General features: G+C 40.1%; 1 long non-coding RNA gene across 2 annotated transcripts in view; it reads right to left on the reverse strand.

Moving 5' to 3' along the window:
* Positions 1-340: 340 nt before the first annotated feature.
* LOC132542554 (uncharacterized) overlaps positions 341-16445 on the reverse strand; it is a 139536-nt gene continuing 123431 nt past the window's right edge. For both annotated transcript variants that reach the window (XR_009553554.1, XR_009553552.1), the window contains exons 2-3: positions 1362-1488; positions 341-695 (exon numbers count right to left, since the gene is read on the reverse strand). This is a non-coding gene — a long non-coding RNA (uncharacterized LOC132542554). The remainder of the gene's footprint in view (positions 696-1361; positions 1489-16445) is intronic.

Here is a 16445-nt window from a genome sequence, read left to right on the forward strand (position 1 = left end):
AGTCAGCTGTGACCACAATGAGGGGACACAGAACAGAGATCATTCTACACTCTCTTCTCTAAACACAGATCTGACACAGTTACGATGTCTCCTCAGCTAGACTGTTAGTTCTCTAAGGGAAAGATATATATATCCTTGCTTATGATTGCATTCAGCATCTTGGTAAATGTTTTATTTTTTTTATTTTTCAGACATAAAGAAAAAGTCAAAGAGAGAGAAAGAGACTATAGCCCCAAGGCTTCCCTCAGTGCAGTGGGGGGACCTAGCTTGAACCTGAGTAGCACACATGACAAAGAAACACACTATCCCAGGGAGTTGTTTTTATTCTTCTTTAAAAAAATATTAGTGATTTAATAATTATTTACAAAATTGTAAGATAATAATGGTATAAGTTCATATAGTTCCCACCACTAGGGCTCTGTGTCCTATCCTCTCCATTAGAAACTTCTCTATGTTTTTCCCTCTGGGAGTATGGACCAAAATTATTTGGGGGCTGTAGAAGGTGAAAGGTCTGGTTTTTATAGTTGCTTCTTTGCTGGACATGGATGTTGGCAGTTCAGCCCATAATCGCAGTCTGTTTCTATCTTTCCCTAGTGGAGTAGGGCTCTGGAGAGGTGAGGTTCCACGACATATTGGTGCTGTCATCTGCCCAAGGAAGTTACGGTAGAATCCTTGTAGCATCTGCAACTTGGTGACTGAAAGATGGTAAAATATAAAGCAGGACAAAATTATTAATAAATTGGAACCCAAAGACAGAAGTAGAGCAGATAAAATTAGGAGTCTTCATGTGGAAAGAAGCTAGGTGTCTATTTTAGGTATGTTCCACAGGACCCATAAATTGAGTAATTTTTGCCTGAGCTCAATAGCTAACATATAGATACACTAAAAGCATTGTCTGGGAAGATTGTGTCAGAGTTGAGAATATGGTTAGAAAGCTGAATTAGGACAGAGACCCTGATAAATATTCTTAACAAATTTACAACAGATATTCTGGGCATTTCTGAAATAAGTAGTTTTGTATTATTTGATGCTTTTCCATCTAAGAGGCATCTGCCCTGCTCTTAAGAGTAAAGTAGAATAGAAATCCCATAAGATAATGATCAGCCCTACAGCACTGGCTGACAGACTGAGAGACAAAAGAGCTCTCAGTGCTGCCACCATGTTAGACACCATCATCTTCTTTTTTCAAGACAACTGCACTCTACCATGTCGTAGTCATTTTGGGTCAGTTCATACTAAACACATTTACATCATCGTCTCTGTGCATACTTTCAATGTGTCTAAATCAAGCTCTGAAGAAAGTTCTTGGGGACAGAAACTGAGATTGAAACCATCCCCAAAGTAATTCTGAACACGTGTACCTGTTATCCCTCAGTAATTCTCTCCAGGGCAGAATCAGGGCAAGTCCACAAGGGCAATGACTCCATGTTTCCATCCAATGCCTGAACTCATCCTTCAGGTCCTGGGACCAGTCCAGCTTACTAGATCCTGTTCTCAGAAAAGAGCAAATTTTGTCTGACAGGAATTCCGTGGAGAGGAGAGATTCACCTCTTGACTTGTCTCATTGTTCCTCATAAGGAACATTTATGATACAATGACGGGTGTTTGGAAGAACTCACATTCAGACAGTAATTTTCTTGCAGAAAAAAAAAAAACTAACCTCATAAACACTAAAAAGAAGACAGGGTATCAAAGGTTGCATTCTTCTCTTTCACTTGATATTGAAAAATATTTATTGAGTGTCTGTGTGCCAGACTTAACTCTGTGCACCAGAGACCAAAGGAAATAACCCAAGGAAATATGGGTCTGCCCACATGAATCTCACAGCTGACCCAGGCAGGCCGTGTGAGAAGCACTATGGTCAGTTAAATACACAGGCAGATCAGAGTCTCCAGGGCAGACTTGGGACAGTTCCCAAGAAAATGGTAATTCAGGTGAAATCTAAGGGACCATCTTAAAGTTACTCATCTTAGAATGGCCAGTAAGTAAAGGAGAAAAGTCAGATGAAATGGTATATGAGGAAAAAAACGTAAGTCAAAAAATAGCATTAATTTATCATTAAAAAAAATAAAAGCAACTGGGGGAGGGGAGTGGGTAGATAGCATAATGTTTATGCAAAGAGATCCTCGTGCTTAAGTCCCAGGTTCAATCCCACTCACCACCATAAACCAGAGCTGAGCAGTGTTCTGGTAAAAACAAACAAACAAACAAATAAACAAAAAACAAGCAGGTGGGGATAGATAGCATAATGGTTATGCAAAGAGACTCATGCCTGAGGCTCTGAAGTCCCAGGTTCAATTCCCCTCACTACAATAAGCCAGAGCTGAGCAGTGCTCTGGTGTTTCTCTCTGTGTCTTTCTCTCTCTGCATCTTTCTCAAAAATAAATAAATAAATAAGAAAAAAAGAAAACAAGCTTCAATAACTATGACCAGAGCACCAAGTTCAGAGAAGTGAACACAGAAGCCACAGAAGTGTTAAAAGACTCTACAGCCAAGGCAAGAGACAACTTAAGAACTGTCACACAAATTATAACCATAAATTCTCTCTAGAACAGATCTTTACATTATTTTAAATAATCTTCCAAGTTCCAGATTATATGACAGTCACAGTGGGCACACTACATCAGCCAGAATCTAAAAAAACTTGAGATCATTTTCTTGGAGTCCAGGTGGTGTTGCACCTGGTCAAACGCTCACATTACAATATGCAAAGATCCAGGTTCAGCCCCTAGTCCCTACCTACAGGGGGAAAGCTTCATGAGTGGTGAAGCAAGGCTGTAGGTGTCTCTCTGTCTGTCTCCCTTTCTACCTCCCCCTCCTCTTCAATTCCTCTGTTTCTTTTTTTTTTTTGACATGATTTTTAAATATTTATTTATTTATTTATTTTCCCTTCTGTTGCCCTTGCTGTTTTTTTGTTGTTGTAATTATTATTGTTGTTGTTATTGATGTTGTCATTGTTAGATAGGACAGAGAGAAATGGAGAGAGGAGGGGAAGACAGAGAGGGGGAGAGAAAGATAGACACCTGCAGACCTGCTTCACTACCTGTGAAACGACTCCCCTGCAGATGGGGAGCCAGGTGCTCAAACTGGGATCCTTACACTGGTCCTTGGGCTCTATGCCACCTGCGCTTAACCCACTGCACTACCATCCTACTCCCTTCTCTCTGTTTTTATCTGTGTGTGTGTGTGTGTGTGTGTGTTTGTGTTTGTGTGTGTGTGTGTGTTTAAAAAGAAAGTTTTCTTTTAGAACTCAACTGTGTCTGAGAAAGTAGGAAAAACAAAGAATAATAAACTTTGCCATAATTTTATGTATCAGTTGGTGAACTTGTAGGAGTCACTTGTTTGGTCAACTAGCAGTGTCAGTGACCAGCAAGACAGTATGGCCCACTTTGCCCTATATATCACCCATATTTAAGCCTAGCCTCTACTGCTCTGGAGAAAGCTTCCATTCAGTAGTACCTTTCCCTCTCTCCCTCTGCCTCTGTCTCTTTCTATCTTAAAAATGTCAACTCAGAGCAGTGTTGATAATTAAAAAGTGAAAGTTTTTACACAGATCTAACTCCTGTAGTCACTTACATTTTAATAAAGTAGTTTATCCTTCATAAAATGAGCCTTGTCTTATCAGTTAAAGACCTTAAAAGAAAAATATGATTTCCTATAAGTGAAAGAATTCTGTTAAAATTATCATAGTAAATCCCTCTGTGAGTTTCTAATCAGCTTCCCTGCCCTAAGTATTTGAAATTCAAGCTTTCAATATCACTTTTGCCTGAATTTCTAGACTCTCAACCTGCCCTTCAGATTTCCTATTTGAACTATATATAGGTAGATATAGAGACAAGTAGATAAATACCTAGGCAAGTAACAGGTAGAGAGATAAACATGTGTGTGTGTTATGCATACACACTACAGTTTCCTTATCTCTGGGAAACATACTTCAATCCCCCACATCCTCCTAACTTCCCCCATCCCACTGAGTTATTTACATAATATAGGCTAATCACCCACCTCACTTTGAGGACTAAGCAGATATGTTAGTACACTAGAATGAGTGGCATATAGTAGATACTTCTTTTTCCTACTTTGATTGATTGATTGATTGACTAATTGATAAGATAGATTCATGCTCAAGGAAGAGGCACTTTTTCTGCTGACACAGACTGCCCTTGATGAAATCTGACCCAGTATGTGAAGTGCTAAACAAATAGAAAAAAAATTACTCTAGGAGTATTACTGCTAGTGTGATGGATGGCTACTCCAAGGACTATTTCTCAGGAGTTCACAGCAAAGAAAAAAAATGTTCATTCTTGATTTTTTATGTGTGTGGAAAATAAATTGCACGACAAGGGTGGCGACATCTGGACGGGGAGAGGGCTTAGCCAAGGAATTAAACATGTCAGGAGTCTCAGAATGAAAATAACAGTAAAGTGGAAGGTGAAAGGGGCATATTTGGAAAGCTTGACAAGTAGCACAATGGGAGGAAAGGTGGCATATTGGAGTGGGAGTCAGCCATCCTCTGCCACTAAAGCCCCAATATGCCCTTAATAACTCAGCAAGGTGGAAAGGAAAAAATATGAACCCAGGTTCAAATGTTCTGTTATCACAACTGGCTTAAATTATTTTCATTGCTTAATTGACCACATAGCAAACAGAGAGAGACTAAAATCAGGGAAACTTTTTTTTTAAATGGAATCTTTTCCTAGGTAAACTCCCCATTCTTGTCAGTGAAACTCAGACCATGACAGATACCTAAGACCGAGAGAGAGAAAGTGTGTGGGATAATGTCACACAAATGGAAAACTCTAGTTTTTGAATACAGATCTATGTAAGCTCTCACCTATGAAGCTGTGTCCAGAAGGCCGGGAGCATGGATCAACTGCCAATGCCCATGCCCAGTGGAGAAACAGTTACAGAAGCCAGACCTTCCACCTTCTGCACCCCATAGTGATCCTGGGTCCATGCTCCCAGAAGATAAAAGAATGGGAAAGCTTCCAGTGGAGGGGATGGAACATGGAACTTTGGTGGAGGGAATTTTACCTCGCTTTCTATAATCTTGTCAATTATTATTATCAATAAAAAAGAGAGAGAAAGAAAATACCAAAAAAATATGTCGAGAACTAAAAGTATTAACTAGGCAGGGATAGCAAAGAGATTGCTTTCAGCACACCAACTGCAGTTGATTGATAGTGCAGGTTGAGGTGTCCAAAACTGAACACAGGTACAGCAGGAAAGAGGAGCAAAACTGTTTTGCAAAATCCTTCACAGGACCCAGAGGTTTGGCAGGAGGGCCAAATACTTGTCATTCCTTAACTGACCCAAACTTTTTTTTTCTGTATCTCAAGTAAGTAACATTATAACCATTGGGTCCAATTAGATGCATAGTATGATTTATTTACTTATATAGTTATTTATTTTACTTTTTCTGACAGAAAAAAACAAACATGTGGACCCCAGATCGATGAGGTTTATAGTTAATGGTATTTATATACTTTCCCCATATTTGGGAGCTGCTCTCTGCCCTGACACAGCTTTCTAGTTCTGTTCTCAATACTGGCACCATCTTCTCAAGCAATACTCTCAGCCCACCTGCATGTTAGCTATCAGGTTCAGGCAAAAGTTAGTCAAGTCATGCGCCTCTTTGAATATACCTGAAATAGATTTCCTAGCTTCTTCCATAGTGAAGACTACAAATTTCACTTGTTATATAGTCTTATGTTTAGGTTCCTGATTTTTAAACAACTTGTTCTGTTTTAACTCTTAATGCTTTTAGCCAAGTTGCAGATGCTAACATGATGCCAACCTGACTTCCCTGAGCAGATGCCTTCACCAATGTGTCCTGGAACTCCAGGTATCCCCAAATCCCCAGAGTGCTGCCTCACTAGGGAAAGATAGAAATAGGCTGGGGGTATGGATCAACCTGCAATGCCCATGTCCATTGGAGAAGCAATTACAGGAGCCAGAACTTCCACCTTCTGCTCCCCATAAAGATCTTTGGTCCTTACTCCCAGAGCGAAAAAGAATAGGGATGCTTCTAGTGGAAGGGATGGGATACAGGACTCTGGTGGTGGGAATTGTATGCAACTGTACCTCTCTTATCCCACAATCTTGTTGATCATTATTAAATCACTAATAAAAAAATCAAAGCAAATATGTAGAGTAAGAGAAGGTAAGGAACTTCAGCAATGAAGTTTCCTTCAATATAATACTGCTGAAACTCAAATGTGAGCTGAACACAAGGCAAAACAGGACACTATCCAAGTGAGTTATTATTATTATTATTATTATTATTGGCCCACAGCCTGTTTATAACTTTTTAAAATTTATTTTCCTATTTGTTGCTCTCTTATCTATTGTTGCTGTAGTTATTGTTGTCCTCATTGTTAGGACAGAGAGAAATGGAAAGAGAAGGGGGAGATAGAGAGGGGGAGAGAAAGAGAGACACCTGCAGACCTGCTTCACTGCCTGTGAAGCGACTCCCCTGCAGGTGGTGAGCCAGGGGCTCGAACTGATATCCTTACTCCAGTCCTTGTGCTTCGCACCATGTGTGCTTAACCCGCTGCGCTACTGCCCGGCCCCTTGTTTATAACTTTTAAATAGAGCATGGCTCTCTTCATTCAACTGCATAGTCTACAAAGACTAAAGTATAAATTATTTTGTTACAGAAAAATTTTGTGAGGCTTGGTAATGGCACACTGGGTTAAACACACATAGTAAGAAGACAGGATCCCAGGTCAAGTCCCTGGCTCCCCATCTGCGGATGAGGGGGGAGGTCGCTTCACAAGTGGTTTAGCAGGTTTGCAGGTGTCTATCTTTCTTTCTCTCCCTCTCTAACTTTCCCTACCCTTTCTGTCATATCCAAATAAAAAATTAAAAATGATCACAGAATCAGTGGATAGTAATGCAGGCATCAAGCCTCCACCGATAACCCTGAAGGCAAAAAAAAAAAAAAAAAAAAAAAGAAATGGTTCGGCCAACTCCTCTCCTAGAGTACATTAGAACATAGATTTACCAACTGAGGTCATTTATTATCTAATATGTTCCAAATACTGTACTAAGTTCAGGTATCATTGGGTTGTCAGAAAAGTCATGATATATTTTTCTGTTTTTTCTATGCAAAAATGTGCTATATCTTTTCTGACAACCCAATATGTACATCACATAACATTTTCTAAAAATTATAGTGTACTAAGGTAATGTATTTCATGTTCATTAGTGAATCATGATATTATAAATCTTTATTTCATAGTAAAATGTGCTGTATTATATAACATGGTCATGTTATAGGTTGACTGGCAGGGCCAATCTGATCTGTGAGCTTCCTTGTTTACATCTAACATGGGAGAATCCAGTCCCCTCAGCAATAATTATATATCCTAGCATTCATGCTCTTCCCTAAGTTAAAAATTAAAATAAATAGAAGAATTGATCCTTCCCTCAGTCTAATTAGGCCACATAGGTCACAAGCTCAGTCCAAGAGTAAAATCATTAGCCTGGGGTTTCCTATGTCCAGAATGATTCCAACATCATCTACTCCTAAGCTAGAGACGTTGGCAGTGTCTGCCTAACCAGGTGTGTGTGTGGCGGGGGGGGGGGGGGGCAATGGCTGCTTGTACAAGATCAAACTTCAAGAAAGAACATGGAGGGGGACAAAGACCATGACTGGACATCCACCAGAGCAAACCACAGACGCTATGCCAGTAGTGAAAGAGAAGAGCAGTGATGACTTCCTAGAAGACAGAAGAGAAGAAATAGCACAGATCAGAGCAAAGCAAATATTGGAGACAGAGCATGTGTTATATTGGGTGTGACAATAGTAAGGTAGGACAATGGTGAATCTCAGGTTCTGACTTATATAATGAACCAACAGTTTTGGGGGATAGGTGTGGGGTCTTTACATATGTGTACTTTTACTACTCCCACACCTGTCTCTGATTTTTATTTCATACATAGATGTACTCATGTATAAATATTCCTGTATTTCATATGTGAGAGAGAGGAGAGATCCCCCCAGCACTGAATCTTCCTCCTTCTTGATGGCATTCTCATGCGGCATCAGGGCTCAAAAGCAGGCCATGTGCTTCTCAAAGCAAACACCCCACCAAATGTGTTGACATCTGATCTGAATTTTTTTTTTTCCTTTTTACCAATTATGGGCAACAGTGAAATGGCCAGGGTAATCTGGGTTAGCGATTTTCTATTTAGTGCACACAAGAATCACTGAGAAGTCTCTAGAAAGTATTTATGCCTGACCACCTCTCCATACCTGTTCAACCAAAATTGCTCAGAAAAAATCTGGGTCAGTGTTCATGTTTTTGTTATTGTTGTTTGTTTTTTAATTTTTTAAAATATTTATTTATTTATTCCCTTTTGTTCCCCTTATTGTTTTATTGTTGTAGTTATTACTGTTGTTGTTATTGACTTCATCATTGTTGGATAGGACAGAGAGAAATGGAGAGAGGAGGGGAAGACAGAGAGGGGGAGAGAAAGATAGACACCTGTAGACCTGCTTTACCTCCTGTGAAATGATTCCCCTGCAGGTGGGGAGCCGGGGGCTCGAACCAGGATCTTTATGCCGGTCCTTGTGCTTTGCGCCACCTGTGCTTAACCCGTTGCGCTACTGCCCAACTCCCATGTGATCATGTTTTTAAACAACTCTCCCCCTCCCCCAACCATCCCACCCTACAGCAACCCCTGGTGATTTGAATGTGTTCCCAGTATTGAGAATATCATTTCTCTAAGCTACTCAGGGGTAAAATCGTGTGATTAACTAAACTCTTTATCTTATGAGTTAAAAAGTCTTATCCAATGTCACAACACCCTTGCCACATTTTCCAGTCCTACCTTTAAGTTGTGTTGGGGTTTCCACCACGTGCCAACAACTGAGTGACAATACGTGAAATCTAGCTTGGCTGAAACCTCCCCCCACTTTGTCTGATATACTGGGGTTCCAAGATCATAGGGGGAAGGACTAAAGTTCTGGCCCATGTAGTATAGTGAAAAGAGTATAGATTCTGGGATCAGACAAGCCAGGGTCTGTTGCTGGCTCTACTATTATGAGGTCTTGTACAAATGATTTAGACAATGAGAGACTTCTTAACCTATGAAAAGTATAGTCAGTGATGTACACTTCATGCAGAACTAGAAGGGATTAATTAAGAGTATGTGGAACACCCACCACAGATCTTAGAAGGGATTGGGGATTATTAGCGCCTTTTAAAAAATGTTGATTTTTATTTTTATTGCTGGGGCTCAGTGCCAGCACTATGAATCCACCAGTCCCAGGGGCCATTCTTCTTTTTCTCTTGTCTTTTCTGATTTTATTAGATAGGACAGATAAAAACTGAGAAACAATGAGATCCGCTTCACTGCTTATTAATCTTCCCTCCTGCAGTTAAGGAACTGGGGCTTGAACCTTGTGTGCTCACCTGCGAGTGCCATCATCCAGCCCCAAGATTATTAGCACCCTTTAAAGCAGATTGAAGAGGAGTAAATTCATGTTTGTGCAGTGAGACATTCCTGGGCTGGGAAATAGTTCTATAAGTGAAATGAAGGCCTGAATCAGAGGAGCTCTGGGGCCAGGAGCATAGCAGTGCATACATGATGAACTATTATGACTTCAGTTCAGGTGTTCATAATGAAATAACATCTCCTGCTGAGATGCTGATCCCAGAAGAGAGCCCTATCTAAATTTAGAGAGTTTCATAACTCTCTCAAAAGCCCAGAAATGTTATTTGTCTTCAGGCTCCATCATTTCCAAGTTCCTTGATGGTAGCCAAGCTGACCGTGACATCCTCTTCCAGGGTGTATTTTGAACAGTGACTCACTGTGTCCCTGTGATCAGTTAGAGAACTGAGAGATATAGCTGGCTAGCGAGTGCCCCCCCCCCCCCCACACACACACACATACTTTCCTGGAACCCTCCAGATTTCTTTGTTGATCAGTTATCATTAGACAAGGATGTGAGTCATTAGGAACCTGCATGCACATTTACATATGTGTGTCAGTGAGAAGGACTCACTCATTCCTTCTGTGTGAATCACCAAAAGCAGTCAGGGAGCCTAGGGCTGCCTACAGTGATGCAGCCGAGTGAGCATGGGGCCAAGGCTGACAAGACCACTGCTGATTTCTGCAAACAAGCCTGACTCTTGCTTTCCTTGTGACTTTCCCAGAAGGCATCTTGACTAAAGTTCCCCATTCAGAAAAAGTCATCTCCATCCACAGAGAATGAATTCCAACTCTAGGAGAGAAAAAATATCGGACGACCATGTGCCTCACATCACTGGTGAGGGTAGGGGAGGCAGTGCACTTCATGCATGGTGCCACTCTACCCCTGTTACTTTATAATCTTGTAAACCACTATTAAATCACTAATAAAAAGTAGAGTGATCTGTTTTTCTAGGAAAAGAGGAGTCATAAATTATTTGTTCAAAGTCACTTAGCTAATATGTCACAGAGTCTAGTAGGTGACTGTGGACAAGTAATTCAACATTAATCTGTTTTCTCCTACTACACTGAAATTTCTTGAGGTCGCAGGCGTGTTTTGATAGTTTGAAGCTTTCTTTTTTTTAATTTCTACATTGAAGGATTAATGTTTTGCAGTCAACAGTAAATAAAATAGTTTGTACATGTATAACATTTATCAGTTTTCCACATAACAAAACAACCACCAGTAGGCCCTCAGTTATCCTTTTCCAGGACCTGTGCTCTCTCCCCCACCCACCACCCACCACAGAGTCTTTTACTTTGGTGCAATACACCAACTCCAGTTCTGGTTCTTTTTGTGTTTTCTCTTCTGATCTTGTTTTTCAACTTCTGCCTGAGAGTGAAAAGTAAGAGTGAATATCCCATATCCATCCTTCTTTTTCTGACTTACTTCACTTAACACAATTTTTTCAAGCTCCATCCAAGATGGACTGAAAATGGTGAAATCACCATTTTTAATAGCTGAGTAGTATTCCATTGTGTATATAGACCACAACTTGCTCAGTCACTCCTCTGTTGTTGGACACCTGGGTTGCTTCCAGGTTTTGGCTATTAAAAATTGTGCTGCTATGAACATAGGTATACACTAATCTTTTTGGATGGGTGTGTTGAGTTCCTTAGGATATATCCGCAGGAGAGGAATTGCAGGATCATAGGGTAGGTCCATCTCTTGCTTTCTGAGAGTTCTCCAGACTGCTCTCCACAGAGGTTGGAACAGTTGACAACCCAATAGCAGTGCAGGAGTGTTCCTTTATCCCCACAACCTCTCCAGCATTTGCTGCTGCTGCCTTTTCTGATATATGACATTCTTACAAGAGTGAAGTGGTATCTCATTATTGCCTTATTTGAATTTCTCTTACAGTCAAAGACTTGGAACATTTTTTCATGTGTTTCTCAGTCTTCTGGACCTCTTCTGTGGAGAATATTATGCCCATGTCCTCTCCCCATTTTGGGGTGAGGTCATTTGTTTTCCTGTTGTTGAGTTTGGCAAACTCTTTATATATTTTGGTTATTAAATTCTTGTCAGGTGTATGGCATGTAAATTTCTCCCACTCTGTGAGTGGTCTCTTTGTTTGGGTATTGGTTTCTTTTGCTGTGAAGAAGCTTTTTAGTATGATGTGGTACCATAGGTTTAGAGTTGCCTTAGGCTTCTTTGTAATTGGATTTGTTTCATTGAAGATGTCTTTAAAATTTATACGGAAAAGTGTTCTACCAATATTTTCCTCTAAGTATCTGATAGTTTCTTGTCTAATATACAACTCCTTGATCCACCTGGAATTTACCTTTGTATTTGGTGAAATATAGTGGTTCAGTTCCATTCTTTTGCATGTTTCAACCCATTTTTTTCAACATCATTTGTTGAAGAGACTCTGCTCTCCCCATTTAATAGTTTGGACACCTTGGTCAAAGATTAGATGCCCATAGGTGTTGAAGCTTACTTCTGGGTTCTCAATTCTATTCCACCACTCAGTGTGTTTATTTATGTTCCTATACCATGTAGTTTAGATTACAATGGTCCTATAATACCATTCGAGATCGGGGAGTGTGATGCCTCCAGTTCTGTTCTTTCTTCTCAAGATTATTTTGATGATTCTAGGTCTTTTCTGGTTCCAGATAAACATTTGTAGCATTTGTTCTATTCTCCTAAAAATGTGGTTGAGATCTTGATGGGGATAGCATTAAATCTGTATATGGCTCTGGGTAGTATATTCATTTTGGTGATGTTAATTCTTCCAACCCAGGAACGTAAAATGTTTTTCCACTTCTTTGTGTCTTTCTATTTCCTTGAGTAGTGACTCATAATTTTCAGTATACAAGTCTTTTACTTCTTTGGTTAGGTTTATTCCTAGATATTTTATTGTTTTTGTTGCTATAGTAAAAGGAATTGATTTCTGGATATCAACTTCTTCTAACATAATATTAGCATAGAGGAATGCCACTAACTTTTGAATGTTAACTTTGTAGCCTGACACTTCACTATATTGCCTGATGGTTTCCAAAAGCTTCTTCCTGGATTCTTTAGGTTTTTTTATGTATACTATCATGTCATTTGCCAATAGGGAGAGTTTGACTTCTTCTCTTCCAATCTGTATACCTTTAATTCCTTGCTCCTGCCTGATTGCTATGGCAAGAACTTCCAACACTATGTTGAATAGTAATGGTGATAGTGGGCAGCCCTGTCTAGCACCTAATCTGAGGGGAAATTCTTCCAGTTTTTCACCATTGAATATAATGTTGGCTGTAGGTCTGCTATATATAGACTCCACTATCTCGAGGAATTTTCCATCCATTCCCAAGTTTTGTAGCATTTAGATCATGAAGGGATGTTAGATTTTGTCAAAGGATTTCTCTACATCTATTGATATAACCATGTGGTTTTTGGTCTTGCTTTTATTGATGTGGTGGATCATGTTCATTGATTTATGTATATTAAACCAACCTTGCATCCCTTGGATAAACCCCACTTGGTCATGATGAATAATCTTTTTAATAGATTGCTGTATCCAGTTGGCTAGAATTTTGTTCAATATTTTAGCATCTAAGTTCATCAGAGATATTGGTCTGTAGTTTTCTTTTTTGGTTGTGTCCCTGTCTGCTTTTGTTATCAGAGTGATGTTGGCTTCATAGAAGCTGGAAGGGAGTATTCCAGTGTCTTCAATATTCTGGAAGATCTTTAAAAGTAGAGGTATTAGTTCTTCTTTGAAGGTTTTGTAGAATTAATTTGTAAAACTATATGGTCCAGGACTTTTATTCTTGGGAAGATTATTGATAACTGTTTCATTTTCATTAGCTGTGATGGACCTGTTCATATTATCTAGTTCCTCTTTATTTAATTTTGGAGTTCCTAGGTATCTAGGAAACTGTCCATTTCTTCCTGGTTCTCTAGCTTGTGAAGTGATTTCCCTGCAGATGGGGAGCTGGGGGCTCGAACCGAGATCCTTATGCCGGTCCTTGCACTTTGTGTCACCTGCGCTTAATTGCTGTGCTACTGCCTGACTCACAACATTTATGTCTTTTATGTTGTCTAGACTAGAGAAGTTCTCAGCTATTATATCCTATAGAATGCTTTCTTGCCCTCCCTCTCTTTCCTCCTCTGGTTAGCCCATAATGCATATATTGTTTCATTTGAATCATCCCATATGCCTCTGTTGTTGTTTTCAATATCTCTTAGTATCTTTTTGAAATTTCTTACTTCTTTTTTAGTTGTGTTTAATTTGTCCTTAATCTTGCTAATTCTGTTTTCACCCTTATTTATTCTATTCTCTTTCCCTCTACTGTTTTCTGTAGTTCATCTATTTTATTACTCTTTTCTGATACTATTTTATCTTGTTTACCTAGTTGTGTTCTTAGCTCAGCTATTTCAGCTTTCGGCTCTCTTCTTATTCTAGCGTTTGCCCTTCTTCCATAGCCAGTCAACAGCGTCAGGTTGAGCCTGATGCAAAGTTTCGAGACCTCCTTTGAATCTGGAGAGGTGGCAGTCGTTGACTATGTGGGTCATAGTCTGTCTGTAGCCACAGGGGCAGTTTGGGTCATCTCTCGCTCCCCAGCAATGGAACATAGCGGCGCACCAGCCATGGCCTGTTCGATAACGATTGAGGAGGGCCCAATCATAACGTGCTAGGTCAAAGCCGGGTTGACGCTTGCAGGGGTCTGTGATGAGGTGTTTGTTCTTTACCTCAGCTGACTGCCAACTCTGTTTCCAAGAGACTGGAACAGCTCTCTAATAACCTTGAAATAATTAGTGTTTTCTTCCAGAGTCTCATTTGTTGTTTCTGCATTTCTGATGACAATTCTTTCTAACTCTTTACTCACTCCTGTGAATATTTCCTTAACTAATGTTTGGATGTTGACCTCATTATTTTGTACTTCAACCTTTGGGGGAGGGCTTTTAACTGGACTTTTATTCTGGTTGATTTTTCCAATATTTCTTCTTGTTGGATTAACCATTCTAAATAGTATGTTATGAGGTCCCTCTATCAGTACTTTTTAAATTACTGACCATGCTTGCCTGGACTGACTTGTTTTCTAAGTAAGGTACTTAAAAAGTTCACAGTTGTGTAAATTAACAGTTGTTTCAATATTTTATCAGTCCCTGAGTTGGAGCACAGTGGCTGTTAATGCCTCTTTTCTTCTTTTACTTCACTATAGGCTATGGGCGCCTCAGGGATTTTAAACTATAAGTAGGCTTCTTAGCTTAATACTCACTCCTGACCAAGAGATAAAGCAGGGTGAGGGAAAGTTAATAAAGAGGTTATGCAAAGAGATCCTCACACCCCAAGGATCTAAATCCCTAGGCTCAACCCAGCCTCTTTGCCAAACCATGCAGCACTGCTGGGCCCTGTGAGTTTCTAAACAAGTCCCATTTATAGTCTGTAGGTTCTGAGGCAATTATTCACCATGTTCTTATAATGAGAACAATGTGGAAAGGCTCCCACCACACAGCCCCACTGCTAGGTGTAGATCTTCTCCTGAGTTTCCTGGTCAGTTCCCTGTCTCTTGATGTCAGCACAGGGCCTCTCTGGGGCTGCTCCAGCCTCTGAGGGCAGTAGCAATGGAGACTCACAGTTGCATTTGGTGAGTCTTAGGGGAGTCCTCTCCTCCCTTCAGCAGTCTTTTTGTTGGTAAAACAGACTAGAGGTGGTGACTCAACCAGTAAACTGCCAGATTGTTACCAGCCACTCAGTCTCTCCTTAGGCTTCTATCTGTCCATGATCCACACGTTTGCACTTACCTGTGATTTGGTGGGTTCCAGAAGTCGATCTAGTCCTGTCTTCTTGTGGTCCCAGGTGATCTCCACTGGTATTCCTTTTGGGGCTTTCTAACACTTATTACAGTTCTTGGAGCAAAGGCAAGGATCAATAACTGAAGGTTGAAATTTCTCTTTGACACTAAAAGCACTCCTTAAGAATATAACTGGTTTTACAGTAGATTACTTTTTACTGTTCAAAACAAACCTATGATATGAACTTTAGCTATAAATTTTTAGGTGGAGAAACCCTCTCAGAAAAGAAAGTTATATGATTAGCACTTAGTGGATACAGGATTTAAATCTAGATTTGGGGAAATTCCCATGTCCACAATTCTCACCTTTTTAGAAGACTGTTGTGACCAACAGCCTAATTGTGTGGACACCTAGGACTTATGTCCTTTGTTTCCTCAGAAATCAGCTTCCGTTAGGGTTTCTGTACCATCTTTCAAAATGAGAAACTGGAGGCTTAGAAGTAGGAATGGGGTTTCCCAGGGCATCTCTGGGTTCCTAGAGTCTAAAGTAAGAATTATTAGAGGTTGGAGCTCCTTAAAAACTATTTTTATACCTGGAATGTGTTGGGAGCCAGCTGGCTGCTGCCACAGCTCAGATATCACCTGGTGCTTTCTTCTGAGTGGGGTGAATAAATCATATGAACAGCTAAGCCAGACTGTGTCTGTCTGGGTCTGTATCTGATAAGAAGCTCTCAACAAGTGTGCTGTGTTCTACTTTCCACAGAGCTGGTTATATAAAAAATGTTGGCCATGTGGATAAGAATCACCAGATTTCAAAACAGGAAGTCCCATCTAACCTGCTTTCTTTATAAGAAGAGAAGTTGAAACCCAGAGCGATAGACTGGTATATTGGGTTGCAAGACATAGAAATCTATACAACTTTATGAAACAGCAGTGCTTGGTAAATATGAAAGGGTATTTTACCAAACTCACTTGCAGAATAGGTAAGAACACAGGAGAACTGAAAAAGTTCTCCCCCTTGTGGTAGATACAAATAGATGCTCTAAGAAAGAATGTACAGTTGAAGGGAATGCCCTCAGGAGACAGCTTCCAGCTATCAGATCCTCTAGGGTCTGCCTTAGCTATACAGACCAGCCTTATCCTAGGTCACGCACTTTCTGGAGTAACCCACTGTTTTAATTAAGCAAAGCGATGTATAAAGGTTTAGCAATTTAAAATTGAAAAAGGACAATCCTGATGGGCAG

Source organism: Erinaceus europaeus, chromosome 13 (assembly GCF_950295315.1).
Source record: "Erinaceus europaeus chromosome 13, mEriEur2.1, whole genome shotgun sequence".
In the NCBI taxonomy this organism is placed as follows: Eukaryota; Metazoa; Chordata; class Mammalia; order Eulipotyphla; family Erinaceidae; genus Erinaceus; species Erinaceus europaeus.